Here is an 11,470-nt window from a genome sequence, read left to right on the forward strand (position 1 = left end):
CCTCGTGCAGTGGCGCTGGGCACAACATCTGTCGCGCCTTGGAGATCTAGTTCTGCAAATACAAGACCAATCGATTAGTCAAGGTCTCATTCAAAGAAATACATGGTATAGAACTGTGTATTGAAAGATTACCTCGGGGGCATCGTGGCCGGCTTCGAAGCCGAGGTCCCGCCCTTTTGAAGGGAAGTCACTATCGGACGGCTTGAACAATACCGTCCAAATTCCGGCCAGGTGGAACTATAGAAGTGTTGCATGGGCGCCTCGTCCTCGGGCTTGTACGCCCACATCGAGGTGGCCCGAGATTAGAGTGGGAGGACATGACCGTGGAGCATGACGTTCACCACGTCTACCAGTTGGAGGTTTTTCTGATCACACTACCACTGGATCTTCTTGGACAGTGCCTCCACCTCCCCTGGGTTCGTCCAGGCAATGCCCTTCTTCTTCCAGGACATAAACTTCTTCGGAGGCTCGGCTGAAAACACCGGAACCTCGGCTTGGCCAGCAACAAGCAGCTCGGTGACATAGAACCATTCACATGGTCACTCTTTGATGGACTCCACGAAGGTGCACTTAAAGTAGCCGACCTTCTGGTTTTTTCTGATCATCACACCTCCGCACTCCACGAGCTCAAAGCCGCTAGATTTCGACTTAACACCGGAGATCTTTAGCCACAGGCAGAAGTGCGGCTGGATGCGGAGGAAGGCCTTGCAAACCTTAATGAAGGAGGCGAGGTGGAGGATCGAGTTTGGGGCCAGATCATGGAAATCCAGCCTATGGAAGAACATGACCCCACCCATGAAGGGGTGCAGCGGGAACCACAGGCCTCTAATGAGGTGGGGGACGAAGATGACCCGCTGCTGGGGATTGGGAGTGGGCACCCCCTGGTTCGGGTCCGGCACGCGGGTGCCGACCTCAGTGGGGATGTACCCGCACTGCGCAGCTCCAGAATAGTGCCCTCCATGACGGAGGAGCCTCCCAATGCCCCTTGATATTGGCATCAGCCATGGCTAGTGGCGGAGGTGGAGAAGTGCTGCGGAGGGAAGCTGGGATAGAGATTGGATCTGGGTGCTAGAGCTCAGGAGGCAATAGGCTGGGAGGAAGGAGAGCGTACTATGCAACGCTGCCCTTTTGCTCTTATAAAGGTTGATGAAATGCAAAGGGTCCCTCTAGCCGCGCCGTTGAAATCGCCACTACCCATAAAAGGTGCCATTATGATTATGGGGGGAAACGAAATCTTGATGATATCCCTTAAAAAACGGGCACGAACTCTGTCTAGATGGGATGGGCCAATACGAGGGTTTCCTCGAGCCGCGATTCGAGTAAGAAATAACTGCTCGCCCAGTCATGGGTGGTGTCGCTTCGATAAAGTTATCAGGCTAGGGGTACTATTCACATCTACGCCACAAGCCTTCGAAGCTAAGTAATCCCACGTCTTCGGACGTGGCATGAGTTCGGTCGGGTCTTGTTTGCAAGACGCCATTCCCTTGAGGAGTAGTTCGGGAATCTTGAAAATGTCAAAGGGGATCTCGTTTGTCGAGCCAGGGACTTTGGATCCGGAGTTGTTAACATCAAGGAGGTTGTCCTCGACGTAGAAGACCATTTCAGGGGCTACTGACGGTGTCCTGGACTAGGGGTGCTAACCTAGTCGGCTCGTAGTCCTTGGGCTGGCCTAGTGGGCCCTCATTCTCATCAAGGTGGACTCCGGAAGCTACACGCCTGTTGCAGACTACATCTGCTGAAGACTTGGCATATACTCCAAGACATCTCCTGTCGCCTCCATATGCATCCTTGGATGCCGACTATGTAACCCTTGATCCCGTGCCTAGCATGTATATAAGCCAAAGGGTTTAGCCTGTAGAGGGGACCTTAACACAATTGAATTCACCTAGCCCTAGAGTTAGAACACAACCTTTGATCTTGAGGTAGATCAAGCTTGTACTTGATACACCATCATCAATATAAACAATAGCAGGATGTAGGGTTTGACCTCCATCAAGAGGACCCGAACCTGGGTAAATATCGTCTCCCTTGTTCCTATTACCATCTACCCGAGATCCATAGCTCGGGACCGCCTGCCCCGAGGTCTGTCGGTTCAACACCGACATGAGGTCTTACTTTCTCACCTCCTTCATTTATGCATCCTTTAGGAGTGCAATCATTCCACAAACGAGTGAATGCGAATAAGATCTAATCAATTTCTCGAAAGTTTTCATATTTGTACCATTTTCCTGCCCAGTGTCGACGAATCCTTTGTAGTTGTTGTTTATATCAATTGTTGATTAGTGACCAGGTGGAGTCGTATAGTTCGGGGTCAGACATCTCGGTTGTGGTGTTTTGCTCTCAGCCACGATCACTGAGGGAGTCCTGGACTAGGGGGTGTCCGGACAGCCGGACAATCATCGTCCGCCGGACTCCAAGACTACGAAGATACAAGATTGAAGACTCCGTCCCGTGTCCGGATGGAACTTTCCTTGGCGCGGAAGGCAAGCTTGGCGATACGGATATGTAGATCTCCTACCATTGTAACCGACTCTGTGTAACCCTAGCCCTCTCCGATGTCTATATAAACCGGAGGGCTTTAGTCCGTAGGACAACATCCATTACAACAATCATACCATAGGCTAGCTTCTAGGGTTTAGCCTCCTTGATCTCGTGGTAGATCCACTCTTTTAATACACATCATCAATATTAATCAAGCAGGACGTAGGGTTTTACCTCCATCAAGAGGGCCCGAACCTGGGTAAAACATCGTGTCCCCTGTCTCCTGTTACCATCCGCCTAGACGCACAGTACGGGACCCCCTACCCGAGATCCGCCGGTTTTGACACCGACATTGGTGCTTTCATTGAGAGTTCCTCTGTGTCATCACCGATAGGCTCGATGGCTTCTTCAATCAACAACAAAGCCGTCCAGGGTGAGACTTTTCTCCCCGGACAGATCTTCGTATTCGGCGGCTTCGCACTGCGGGCTAATTCACTTGGCCATCTGGAGCAGATCGAAAGCTACGCCCCTGGCCGTCAGGTCAGATTTGGAAGCCTAAACTTCACGGCCGACATCCGCGGGGACTTGATCTTCGATGGACTCGAGCCATAGCCGGGCGTGCCGCACTGTCACGATGGGCATGATTTAGCTCTGCCGCCGGACAGTGCCTTGGTGGCCGCACACGAATCCGCTCCGGCCCTCAGTCCGGAGCCGATCGCCCAGATCGAGGACTGGTGGCTGGACACCGCCTCGGGGGCTGCAACGTCTGCGACGATGGATCCGAACACTGACCTTGTCCCCTATAAAGCTCGTGACTCCGAGGTGCCGGATTCCCTGCCGGACTCCGAACCACCTGCGCCCCTGCCAATCGAATCCGATTGGGCGCCGATCATGGAGTTCACCGCTGCGGACATCTTTCAGCACTCGCCCTTCGGCGACATTCTAAATTCGCTAAAGCATCTCTCGCTATCCGGAGAGCCCTGGCCGGATTATGGCCAGGATGGTTGGGATGCGGACGACGAAGAAATTCAAAGCCCACCCACCACCCACTTTGTAGCCACTGTCGACGATCTAACCGACATGCTAGACTACGACTCCGAAGACATCGACGATATGGACGACGATGCCGGAGACGATCAAGAACCAGCGCTCACAGAGCACTGGAGGGCCACCGCAACCCATGATGTATATATGGTGGATACCCCAAAAGGAAGCGATAACGAGGACCAACAGGGCGCGGCAAAGGATAATCCCGCCGATAAACAACCAAAACGGCGACGCAGACGCCGCCCTAAGTCCCGCCTCGACAACAACAGCGCTCCTAATGACCCAGCAATAGAGCAGGGCAAACCAGTGGACGACGTACATACAACCAAGCAACCGTCCGAACAGGACGAATCGGATAATCAATCCATGCCCGGCGAAACCAACAGTCCAAACGAACTCACGCCGGACACACCATTGGAGAATAAGAGCCTTCGCAAAAGACTCGTCGCCACTGCAAGAAGTCTCAAGAAGGAAAAATGGAAGCTCAAAACAGCGGAAGACATACTCAGAATGAGGTGGAGCAAAGTGCTCAAAACCGCAGACAAATACGGCAATGGCCATCAATCAAAGAGCTACCCGAAGCGCAAGCTGCTGCCAGAATTCGACGAGGAAGCCATAGAGCCCCCACAGTCAAAAAACAAAGAGGCCGCCTGGCCGGATAGACGGCCAGATGATAGGCCAGAAACTATAAGCGGCGCCGCACACAAGCCGACCCATGATCCTGGGAAAACAGATGGCCCAGTCAGGTCAATTTACGGACCAAAAAAGAGGGCCCCAGGAAGCAACACAACACGCCAAGTGTCCGAAGACAGCGGTACACCCAAATACAGGGGCGCCGCACACCCACTATGTTTCACCAATGAGGTGCTGGATCATGAATTCCCAGCAGGGTTTAAACCCATAAACATAGAGGCTTACGACGGAACAACAGACCCTGGAGTCTGGATAGAGGATTATATACTACACATACACATGGCTAGAGGAGATGATCTCCACGCCATAAAATATCTACCCCTCAAGCCCAAAGGGCCAGCTCGGCATTGGCTCAAAAGCCTCCCAGAAAACACTGTTGGAAGTTGGGAAGAGCTTGAGGACGCGTTTAGAGCAAATTTTCAAGGGACTTATGTCCGCCCTCCGGATGCAGACGATTTAAGTCATATAACTCAACAGCCCGGAGAGTCAGCGCGAAAATTCTGGAACAGGTTCCTTACTAAAAAGAACCAAATAGTCGACTGTCCGGACGCCGAAGCCTTAGCAGCTTTTAAACACAACGTCCGAGACGAATGGCTCGCCAGACACCTCGGCCAAGAGAAGCCGAGGACAATGTCCGCGCTCACAAGCCTCATGACCCGCTTTTGCGCGGGGGAAGATAGCTGGCTAGCAAGATGCAGCACCAGCGACCCAAGTACATCCGAGATCAGAGATGGAAACGGAAAATCATGGCGCAGAAAAGATCAGCGCCGGAATAAAGAGAAAAGCCCAAAGAACACGGCGATCAACGCCGGATTCAAAAGCTCGCGGCCAAACAACAAAACACTGCCTCTTAAGGATAACAGTGATGAGCTATCCAACTTAAACAAAATTTTGGATCGGATATGTCAAATCCACAGTACCCCCAGAAGGCCTGCAAACCACACCCACCGAGATTGCTGGGTTTTCAAACAGTCCGGCCGACTCAACGCCGAACACAAGGGGCTCGACGCATCAAGCGAGGATGATGATAAACCCCACCAGCAGAGCACCGGAAAACAAAAGACTTTCCCACAAGAAGTCAAAGCAGTAAACTCACTTCATGTGATAATACGGAAAAACAATGCGGCACCCGCTAAGATGGGTCTCGCATGGTCCACCCCAGCGGAACCTCGAGATTGGATGTCAAAACCAATCACTTTTGACCACCTGGATTATTCCAGAAGTGTTCGAAATGCAGGATGGACTGCCCTGATATTGGATCCTATAATCGACGGACTACAATGTACACAAGTCCTGATGGACAGAGGCAGTGATTTAAACCTGCTATATCCAAACACAATCCGCAAGTTGGGGATAGACCTTACTAAAATTCGACATAGCCGCACTTCCTTTAAAGGAGTGACGCCAGGCCCTTACGCCAAGTGCACAGGCTCCCTATTACTAGAAGTTGTGTTTGGGTCACCGAACAACTTCCGACACGAAAAACTAATCTTTCATGTCGCCCCATTCAAAAGTAGCTATCAAGCACTATTGGGACGCGAAGCTTTTGTCCGCTTTAACACAATACCACATTACGCGTCTCTTACACTTAAAATGCCCGGTCCACGTAGCATCATTTCATTAAGAGGGTCATCTAAAGACCCCGGACACGGCTAGACGAGTCCGGCATAAATAAGCTAGGGGCTCCCTAGCCGCACACCCCCTCACAAGGGGCTGTGCGTATAAGCAATAATGAGCTAATATAGACTCCGCTTTATTGATATTTTTCATATACCTTTTTTTCGCACGATTTCCTTTAAAACTAAGTTCCTCTCTTTTTACAGATGAACACCGTGCACACCCGTCCAGGATAACGGCACAACGGAGACACAGGCGCAGACGTGCAGTAGGGACCCGTTGCAAGGATTCTTTTCAGATTAAGACCCTGCGTAAACCTTTTTTACTGCCTCTTGTTGCTATAATCCCCTGGTTTCTCATTATAACCAGAGTGGAGCCTGACGTTTTGGCATCGGCCGCGTCAGAGGACCTCGCCCGTACCTGGACACTAGGGGCTTACGGCATTTTTCTGCCCATTATTATAAAGACCGAACACCTTAGGGAGTGTTCAGCGTCTCGAGTTAGGCCTTATATGCATCAGCTCCGAATCATGTCTTTGGTCAAATGTTGGGTTTGCCCGGCTCCTGTGTTTTGCTGCCTTACATTCCGTATCATCGGCTAACGCGACACCAGGAGAACTACTGCGATTGTGCCCCAGTTTGGTTGGGCGAGCACCTCAGTAGAGAAAGCCGAAAACTGACTGTCATGATACAGCGAGAGACTGGTCAACCAAACGATCAACCACCAGAATGTTTAGAATTCCTCCGCTTTGACGAAGGACCGTTTCCCGGTCAGGCACATACGCGCCCCGAATTCGGAGAGCATGGTGCCCCCAGGGGCTATATCGTAGCCCCACCCTCGAACTCCAATGGCTAAGTGAAAGTGATAAAGCACCATAGTCCGGTTGCCTCGTTTTCTACGCTACCACCTCCTTAATAGGACCGAGACGTCGGATTAAGTGTGAAAATGCGCTATTTTTGTGAACACCCCCGCACCTTGTGCGTGGGGGCTAAAGCCGAAGACTGCCATCTTTCAGGTTATACACACGTATACATAAACGGCCGCATAGGAGATATTTCAATACTTGGAACGCACAAGTATAAAAAGCGATTACATCATAACCATTGTTTTACAAAATAAAACGTTCATTTGAACGTGACATTTTTCGAGCACCGCGACTCTATTACACGAGCACCACGCAGAACTTCCCCAAAATAGTGCTCGGCGGGTAACCGGCTTTCGTCCGAACCCTGGGTTGCAACAGCGGTGGCATCCATCTCTGTCCAATGTGTCTTCACACGGGCAAAGGCCATCCGCGCACCCTCTATGCAGGCCGACTGCTTCATCTCCTTGATATGCGGCACTGCCCCAAGAAATTGCTGCAATAAACCAAAATAGCTCGTCGCCTTGGGCCTCTCCGGCCAGACATGAGTCACGATATCCGTCATGGCAAGTCTGGACAACCTATTCAGCTCAGCCCATTCGGCCAACCGATCGGTCAGCGGAAGTGAACGATCCGGACTATGGAATTGAGACCAAAACAGATCTTCCGTCTTGTGATCCTTGTGACTCCGGAAGTGCAGAACGGCATCCGCCGCACTTGCCGCTAAGTCCATATATGGATCCTCCGGACCCCACAGCTGGCCAAGCTGGGCATAATTTGGATCCGTAAACCCGCGGCGTAGCAGAAAAGGCTTGCCAGCCACAATGTCTCCGGCTTGACGTAGCTCCTCCTTCATAGCCCGCATTGCAGAACGGGCATCCTTGGCCTCGGCGGTGGCCTTCCCCAGGTCTTCCCGCTCCGATAGACGCTCCTTTTCAAGAGCCTCATTGCGGTCGGTAGCATCCGTCAATTTCAGGGCCAGTTCGGCCATCTCTTCCCTGCTTCGGCAGTGTGCAGCCCTTTCGGCTTCTAACTCCTCGGCCGCCCTCAAGGCAGCCGTATCACTCCTTCGGGCTTGCTCCTTGGCTAGAGCAAGTTCTGCCCGAAGGCTCTCCACAGCAGCAACACCATCTGCGTTAAGCATAAATATTGTAAGTGGTGGGCTTTTGCCCCTGTAATAGGTGACTGCGGAGACACAATTTACCTTGCGACTCGTCAAGTCGCTTGTTGACTAGCGCGATGTCCGCATCCGCAACATCGAGTTGCCGCATTAATTCAGCAACTCCATCAGTCCGGCTAGCCCCCGGACTATCCGCCACCTGCATAGGAAGGGCGACACTCAATACCTGCGATTTTGATCCTTGGCACGCTGTCGCTTTCGACAACTTACCGAGTCTCAGGGGCTACTATCTATACAGGGCGCACTTTCATGTGCAAAACTGTCAAAAAGGTGCGTCGTTTTTACATACCTCAAACCCCGCCAGCAAACTCCTGACGGCATTATGCAATCCGCTTTCGGCGGACGAAATCCTTCCAATCACCATGCTCATCAATGCACGGTGATCTTCTGAGATGGATGCCTTCTCAAGCAGATCCTTCAGCTCCCCCGGCCGAACACTAGTCGGCGCCGAACTCTTCGGCTCTGCCGGGCTCAGGGATACCCTCCGTGACGACACTTCAGGCTCGTCCGCCCTATCCGACGGCGCAGCAGACGGAGGCGTCTCGCTCTTCATCATCTCCGGACGAAGATCCCCCGAAGTCGAGCTCATCTGAGAAGGTCGCAGATCCGAACTACAAGGTAAAAATTTCGGTTATCCTCAGAAGCACAAATAGGGATGTTTCTTATTAATGAACTCCCCTTTTTCTACTCACGTCTCGCTGGAGGGCTGATTCTTTAGAGAAGATTGTGCGGCCGGGACCTCCCCGGACGCAGGACCCTCTGGTGAAGATTTCTTCCCCCGCTTAGGGGCTTTGGCCTCTGGGTCTTCGGAGGCGGTCCTCTTCTCCCCCTGGAGGGAGGGATTCTCGATCCCCCCTTCTTCAAGCGCCCCCTTGGGCAAGGTGGTAACTCCTCTATTTTCCCCTTTGCCTTCTTCTGAAGGAGCAACCTCCAACATTCTGACCAGCACGGGCTCCAGCGCGGTCTCTGGGAGGGGGGCCGGACACCGTATCAGCTTTGCTTGCGCTATCCACTCCTGTTGAAGGATAACGGGTTAAAAGGCAAATTGTAGAAAGGCAAACAAACGGTGCGTCCGAACACTGAGCTACTTACTTGAGTATCCGGGCGATTGCAGCTTAGGCCGGCATCCTCGGTCAATTCCGGACACGCCACCTGCGGTCCGAAGAATAACTTGTACATCTCCACTGGTGTCGTACCCATAAAGTGTTGGAGAATCCGTGGTCCCTCCGGATTGAACTCCCATAGCCGGAGAGGACGGCGTTTGCAGGGCAGAAGACGCCTGATTAGCATGACCTGCATCACCACGACCAGATTGATCTCCCTCGCCTGGAGGTCTCGAATCCGGCCCTGCAATAGGGGCACGTGTTTTGACGACCCCCAGTTGATCCCTTGGTTGACCCACGACATCAATCGTCGAGGAGGTCCCGAACGGAATACAGGCGGCGGCTTTTGCCTGCTGCCCTTCGGAGCGGTGATATAGAACCACTCCTGCTGCCACAAGCCAAGCTCCTCTTGGAAGGAGCCCTCTGGCCATGGGGCATCGGCCCTCCTGCTTATGGCCGCCCCGCCGCACTCTGCTTGACGCCCCCCAATCATCTTCGGCTCCACATTGAAGGTCTTCAGCCACATGCCGAAGTGGGGGGTGACGCGAAGGAAGGCTTCGCAGACGATAATAAATGCAGAAATATGGAGGATGGACTCCGGAGCCAAGTCATGGAAATCCAGCCCGTAATAGAACATGAGCCCTCTCACGAAAGGATCCGTCGAGAAGCCTAAACCCCGACGGAGGTGGGATACGAAGACAACGTACTCACCGGGCTCGGGAGTGGGTATGGCCTGCCCTTGGGCGGGCATCCTGTGCGAAATCTCGTAGGATAGGTACTTGGCCTCTCGCAGCTTTAGCACGTCCTCCTCCGTGACGGAGGAGGGCATCCAGCGGCCCTGAAGGTCAGAGCGGGACATTGTTGAAGGTCCGAAGCACTCGAATCTGGGGCTCTGGGTGTTGGAACTTGGAGCGAGGAAAGGATTCGATGGAAGATTGAAGAAAAGAGACGAGCCTTGGTCCTGTTATAAAGAGGGAGAATACCAAGAGCCGTCTCCACGACCGTTCGGGACTCGCCTTCGATAGAGGAGGCGTGGCGACGGGCGCGGTTGGGTTACCCACGACTGTATTGATGAGAATGCCGGAATAAGGGGAACACGATCTCTGCTTCGACAAGACGTGCCAAGGAAACTGCTTCGCTAAATGCGCTGAGGTGGTATAATAAAAAACGGTTCAAGTAAAAACTTGGTAGTGGTGTGATGTCATGCCGCAGAATACGTCAGCAGATTGAACTTGTGTATATATTGTTCTCTCTACGGTAGAACATGGAATTTATTTTGCAGAGTCGGACACTATCCAGGTGTTCGCAATCTTCTATGGATTATTCAAAGGAGGAACCCGACTTGCAATGCCGAACATTATGCGCGCCAGACTCATCGTCATTGAAGCCAGGTTCAGGGGCTACTGAGGGAGTCCTGGACTAAGGGGTGTCCGGACAGCCGGACTATCATTGTCCGCCGGACTCCAAGACTACGAAGATACAAGATTGAAGACTCCATCCCGTGTCCGGATGGGACTTTCCTTGGCATGGAAGGCAAGCTTGGCGATATGGATATGTAGATCTCCTACCATTGTAACCGACTCTGTGTAACCCTAGCCCTCTCCGGTGTCTATATAAACCGGAGGGCTTTAGTCCGTAGGACAACATCCATTACAACAATCATACCATAGGCTAGCTTCTAGGGTTTAGCCTCCTTGATCTCATGGTAGATCCACTCTTGTAATACACATCATCAATATTAATCAAGCAGGACGTAGGGTTTCACCTCCATCAAGAGGGCCCGAACCTGGGTAAAACATCGTGTCCCATGTCTCCTGTTACCATCCGCCTAGACGCACAGTTCGGGACCCCCTACCCGAGATTCGCCGGTTTTGACACCGACAACCACCCTTCCTGGGTTTTCTGTAAGAGAACAAGGCTTGAGCATCGGTGCCACTTTTTCCTCGGGCTGACTAACTACTGCAGGAATATCTTTGGCAAAATCTTCGGCCACAATAGATTTCTTCTTCTTTGGAGCCCTTTGTGGCTTCAAAGCATTTGCAACCCCTCTCATTTTTTCGCCCAGAACATGGGGAAAATCTATGGCAATTTTTCCTCATACTCTGACTGATCTCTTGATCTGGATGCCATGAGCCACCTGTGAACAAGAATAGATGTGAGGGAAACATAGGTAGGTTCATAAGCATGCACAGAGATTTAAAAAACAAAGGAAAGACATCCACAGTAGTTAATGAAGATATCCTTGATAGGTTTCAATCTAGCAGGAAAGATTTTTTGCTAAATCAAGATCTATCTAATCTTTGAAGAACTACACAGGAACCCTAGATCTAAGGAACTTGCACGAGGTAAATCTACAAACCATGCATAGTGAATCCTAAAGATCTACATCAGCAAAATAAATGCCCAGGAAATCACACCGGTAGGAACAACCCTAAGAACAAACAAAGGAAGAGGGTTTGTTCAGAACTCTATGCCCTAACTTGGTAA

Source organism: Triticum dicoccoides, chromosome 5B (genome assembly GCF_002162155.2).
Source record: "Triticum dicoccoides isolate Atlit2015 ecotype Zavitan chromosome 5B, WEW_v2.0, whole genome shotgun sequence".
Lineage (NCBI taxonomy): Eukaryota > Viridiplantae > Streptophyta > Magnoliopsida > Poales > Poaceae > Triticum > Triticum dicoccoides.